Source organism: Lipotes vexillifer, unplaced genomic scaffold (genome assembly GCF_000442215.2).
Source record: "Lipotes vexillifer unplaced genomic scaffold, Lipotes_vexillifer_v1.1 scaffold639, whole genome shotgun sequence".
In the NCBI taxonomy this organism is placed as follows: domain Eukaryota; kingdom Metazoa; phylum Chordata; class Mammalia; order Artiodactyla; family Lipotidae; genus Lipotes; species Lipotes vexillifer.
The window spans coordinates 3,506,003-3,511,958 of NW_006786377.1; the positions used below are offsets into that span (position 1 = coordinate 3,506,003).

The following is a 5,956-nucleotide window of genomic DNA, read 5'->3' on the forward strand; positions in this document are numbered from 1 at the left end:
TTTCCCTCCTCTCGTTCCTCTCTTCCTTCTTTCCTTCCTCCTCCCTCTCTTCTTTCTTTCTTCCTTTCTTGATATTTTTTCCCTTTCTCTCTTAAAGCCTAGAACTATGCTTTGTACTCACTAGGTTTCTGATAATACTTGCTAAGTTGATTGGTTCCTTTTTTAAAAGGGATTGACTATTTTGCTAACCTTTCAAAAAGTGCCCTTTTAAGCCTCAAATTTTTATCATCCTTCCTAGCAAGGTGGGCAGGACATCTTTCCGCACTCTGGCCTCATACTGATGTCAGGAAGAGCTGCTAAGTGTTGTCTAACAATTACTTTGCATCTCATCAAGGGAGATCCTAGATACATATCACCTATTATTTTTTCTTGGCTGTTGGACAATATCTAGTCTTCATGAAAACAAAATGTAAATCCCTTCAATAAAATTTATCCTAGATATTCGAGGCCGTGGGGTGGAGGAGAGAGGGTGTAGACTGTTTGTAAATTTTAAAAAGAAAGAAAAATAATAAGTAACTGAGAAAGCTTCGTATCACATTTCAACTATTTCCTTCCTCCCTCAGTGAGTCAGTTTAACAGTGAATGAAAGAGATCAAATAGGTAATACTTCTAGCACAGCTTCTACTCTGCTTTGGTTTTTTGTTTAAATTTATTTATTTTATTATTTTATTTAATTTAGTTATTGTCTCTGGCTGTATTGGGTCTTCGTTGCTGCGCACAGGCTTTTCCCTGGTTGTGGCTAGTGGAGGCTACTCTTCATTGTGGTGCATAGGCTTCTCATTGTGGTGGCTTCTCTTGTTGTGGACTACAGGCTCTAGGTGTGCAGGCTTCAGTAGTTGTGGCACGTGGGCTTCAGTAGTTGTGGCTTGCGGGCTTTAGAGCGCAGGCTCAGTAGTTGTAGCGCATGGGCTTAGTTGCTCCACGGCATGTGGGATCTTCCCGGGCCAGGGCTTGAACCCGTGTCTCCTGCATTGGCAGGCAGATTCTGAACCACTGCGCCACCAGGGAAGCCCTGCTTTGGTTTTTGAATCCTCGCTTCACCACTTCCTCTGTGCAAGATGGGAATAACCAAAGCCCTCCTCTCAAGGTGTTATTACTGGGATAAAAGGAGGTAATGCAAATAAGACCCCTGGTACAGTGAGCAGCACATAGTAAACAGTAAAAAAAGTATGTTATCATTCAGTTTATTCTGAGATCATCTTTCCTTTGATGGTGTCCATGAGGTCCCTGGTAGCCTTGTCTTGCACCCAGGTGGGCTATGTTGGTGCCTGGGTAATGTTCTCTTAAAGATTCTCCCAAGGAACCCCAAACTCCAAATACTTATTCCATGTGCTCACCGGTGCCCAGAAGGCCTTTAATAGGGAACAAAACCTCACTTTTCCAGTGCCTACAGAGGAAACCCTTCAGAGTCTGATCTGAGTCAAAACAGGACTTTTTAAAAAAATGTATTTTTTTGACACTGAAAAACCAGAGGGTCTAGTTGTTTGCTGGAGGTGAGAGCAGAAGGACAGAGGGAGAAGCAAAACAACACCGCACCCCAGGGCAACAAAATGGATCGGAACCTCTGCAAACTTTCACCTACGTCACTGTCCGTCAGTTATTTTATTCACCTGAAGCTTTGAATAAAGGACAAAAAGTTATGGCAGCCCACAGAACATTTTTGAGACACAGAAGATTATCAAGGCTACAAATTTCCTGAATAATATATGGGGATAAGTTGGTGCATATGGGGCTTCCTTGGTGGCACAGTGGTTAAGAATCTGCCTGGGGCTTCCCTGGTGGCGCAGTGGTTGAGAGTCCGCCTGCCGATGCAAGGGACGCAGGTTTGTGCCCCAGTCCGGGAAAATCCCACATGCCGCAGAGCGGCTGGGTCCGTGAGCCATGGCTGTTGAGCCTGCGCGTCCAGAGCCTGTGCTCCGCAACGGGAGAGGCCACAACAGTGAGAGGCCCGCATACCGGAAAAAAAAAAAAAAAAGAATCTGCCTGCCAATGCAGGGGATGTGGGTTCGAGCCCTGGTCCAGGAAGATACCACATGCCACGGAGCAACTAAGCCCGTGTGCCACAACTACTGAAGCCAGCACGCCTAGAGGCCATGCTCCAAAACAAGAGAAGCCACCGCAATGAGAAGCCCACAGGCCGCAACGAGGACCGCGACTAGAGAAAGCCCGCACGCCGCAACGAAGACACAGTGCAGCCAAAAATAAATAAATAAATTTATTTTGGAAAAAAAAAAAAAGTTGGTGCATACGAATGAATATTCCGTTGTGGCCTTAAGTATTTCTTTGTATCTTGTTTCAAGAATGAAGGGTGTGGACTTCCCTGGTGGTGCAGTGGTTAAGAATCCGCCTACCAGTGCAGGGGATGCGGGTTCAAGCCCTGGTCCGGGAAGATCCCACATGCCATGGAGCAACGAAGCCCGTGCGCCACAACTACTGAAGACCGTGTGCCACAACTACTGAAGCCCGCGTGCCTAGAGCCCGTGCTCCGCAACAAGAGAAGCCACCACAACGAGAAGCCCATGCACCGCAACAAAGAATAGCCCCCGCTCGCTACAACTAGAGAAAGCCCGTACACAGCAACGAAGACTCAACTCAGCCAAAAATAATAAATAAATAAAATAAATAAATTTATAAAAAAAAGAAATGCATAATAAAAAAGAAAAAATAACACAGAAGTAAAACATGGTTGGATTGTAACAGGAAGAATAGGTTCCTTCTTCCTCTCTGTACTCTACTTCTAGAGGCTTCTAATCATGGCTAGTTTTATAAGTGGAGCGCTATTTACATAACACATTTTGAGAGAATTTGAAAAGTAGGAGAAAAGCCCCAGTCCAAAAATATTTCTCCCTTTGATTCCTGAAACCTCAAGATAAGCAATGTAATTCTGTCTTAATTATTGCCTTTTTGGTTCTGTTCTTTTGAGAATGATCCTCCTCTGGTGAGGATAAGAGAAATCCCCAACTCCTGAGGAAATGCTCTTAAAAATCACCTTCCTGCACAATTGGGAAAGATGGGCACATCAGAGTTTCTTGTGACTATGATCTAACTCCATTCATTTGAGCATATATAACTAGGAAAGTACAGACAGTTGAATTCATTTTGCTTCTTTTTTATGCAACTTTGGGTCATATTCATGATGAAAAGTAAATAGAAAAAGGAACATTAACTGAAGAACAGAACCTAAGCATGTTCACCTGAAGTAACTAGACAGCTGTGGTGCCAGTTTATGTTCTGGCCTCTGCTGATCAGGACAGCTGCCCTGTGTGCCTCCTTCACTCTCTGTATGTGTGCAGGGAGATGGCCTTGGATTATAACAAGGATCGTAGTGGCCTTCAAACTGCTGTAGAGCTCTCATCCGGTTTTGCAAGTTGGATTAGTTGACACGAGGCAGAAGGCTAGAATGCGTTTGGGTTCATTGGTTCAATGGAGCTTCTTACTGAAATATTTTGTACCACGTTATCTTGTCACTACTTTGTAACTGACATATGCCCAATGCCTTATATACTTTAGAAGCAATGATGGGGGTAGGGGAATAGACAGGTAGTACTCATTTTGTAACTCAGTATATATAATAATCATGTATGTATGTGTGTGTGTGGTATATAAATATAACCAAACGTGTATTCCTCGCCACTAAATTACTATTTTAGGGAGGTGCAGTTGAGCCAGAATAGCAGAGTGAGTTATACATTGATTTAGCCAGAGGCCAGCCATCAAAGGCACTGTTACTGCTGAACAGGAGATCTTGGGCAGAGATTAGAAGCTCTTTGTTTTATTAAAGGTAATATCTCTCTCCAAGTTACAAATTGGGTCTGTTGCATATACATTCATGTGTGTGTGTGTGTATGTGTGTGTATTTTTTATCCTGACACTTGGGAAATGTTTGTAAAATACTTTAAATCCTTTCCAGTGTCATATAAATGTGAGGAGATGTCCAAAAAGATGACCTGGGTGTTTGAAGGGAAAACGTTCCTCTTACAGTTCTATGTATTCTAATATCTGATTTTGAGGAAAGATAGCCTTTGTTAGCCAAATAACTAAAAAGGGCCAGGGAATTAAAAGTACAAATTACTATGTTTGAAATAAATAAGCTACAAGGATATATGGTACAGCACAGGGAATATACCCAACATTTTATAATAACTACAAATGGAGTATAACCTTTAAAAATTGTTTGAGTCACTATGTTGTACACCTGAAACTTAACCTGAAATTGTAAATCAACTATACCTCAACTAAAAAAAAAAAAAAAAAAAAGGACATGCCAAGCTGTGTTATGAAAGGGATTAAAAAATCAAATCAGATAAATGTTTTATGTCTTATGGCTTCAAAACCTGAAAGAGTTTTCTGCATCCAGGAAATAAAAACACAGAGGGAAAAAAATCTTGAAATGATGAAATCCAAAAATCAAAGTGTTTACTTCCTTTTCTCACTGGCTCTGGGAGACTTAAGGTGAAACAGCAAAAGCTTTAAACAAGTTAACTGCAGAAGAAGGGGAGGGGAGCCTTTTGTAGAAGAAATTTCACAGGAGATTAATAGAATCTTATTGACTTTCTCAGTTATCAAAATAAGCCTCAAACAAAGACCTTGGTATTAAGTTACTGTACTTAGTTTCTGCTCATAGAGTCAAGTCCTGCAGATGTGGACTGGTGCCGAACGCAAAGCCCTCTTCGGAGGCCCTTCGGGCAAGATCCATTCTCTGTCAGCAGTTGTCAGCATCTCCCTTTTCTGTTGGTGTCCAAATCCAGCAGCTCTCAGAGCTTTCCCATCGAGACAGTTGATCGTCATTACACCCATGGATAGCTGAGCCACAAAATCTGACAGAGCTATCCTTCCCCTATAAGCAGATTTTTTTTTTTTTTTTTTTTTTTTCGCTACGCGGGCCTCTCACCATTGTGGCCTCTCCTGCTGCGGAGCACAGGCTCCGGACGCGCAGGCTCAGAGGCCATGGCTCACGGGCCCATCATGTGGGATCCTCCCGGACCGGGGCATGAACCCGTGTGCCCTGCATCTGCAGGCGGACGCTCAACCACTGCACCACCAGGGAAGGCCCTATAAGCAGATTTTTCAAACTCTATTTATCTTAAAAAGTTTTTGTGACAAACTACTACACACCTGGCTATACTTGTTAGAGTACTTTTGCCCCACGAGGGCCAGGTGGAAATTTGGCTCATTGGAAACCATGTTAATTCTGCCAAGTGAATAAGGATGACCAGAGTGGCCATTTAATAAAGATCATCAACCAACTCCCCCCCACCCCAAAAAAAAGGCACCAGGGAGGGGATATTTAATTTGAAAAGACCTAAATTTGAGTGCACCCAGGATGTTGAAGGTGATTACCATGGTCTAGATCTGGATACGGTGTGTCCTGCATCAGAGAAGAGGTACCTAGGAAGGCTAGAGGGAGGCATCCACAGCCCAGGTGGAGGGACTGGCCCCTTAGACGAGGGATGCTCTGTCCTTGCAGCCCCAGCGTTGGAAAAAGGCTTCCCAGGGAAGGCCCGGCCCGCAGAGGTTTAGTTTGACACTGGCATGCTGAGTGTTGACACCCAGAAGCCCAGTACCTCACTCGCCTTCCCAGAGATATGACCGGGGCCTGGGTGCGGACGTGTCTTGTGTGGATGGCCCCCCCAGCCTCCAGCCTCAAGGCTTCCCTGGTCTCTTAAAATCTCCATCTCAGCCTCACTCCTATGGCCACACTCAGCATCCCCCTGTCGCACTCCACCTTAAATCCCTACTCTGACTCAGTCCTACGATCTACCCTGTTCTCTCATACACCCAGGTCAGCACACCCCAAGGCTGCTGGCCTTCAGCAGTCTTAGGTCTATGTTCTGGCAGACCAGCTGGGACAGAAGACAGAGCTTCTCTCTCACACCACCCTGCTCAAGGCTGCAGGGCTTCACGTCAGCACGCTCCAGTGTGGTCATCATCTGCTCCCATGTTTCCAGGCATTCCT

General features: G+C 44.3%; 1 protein-coding gene across 1 annotated transcript in view; it reads left to right on the top strand.

Annotated features, from left to right (window-relative positions):
* LRP11 (LDL receptor related protein 11) overlaps positions 1-5,956 on the top strand; it is a 44,051-nt gene that overhangs the window by 10,809 nt on the left and 27,286 nt on the right. The window lies entirely within an intron of this gene.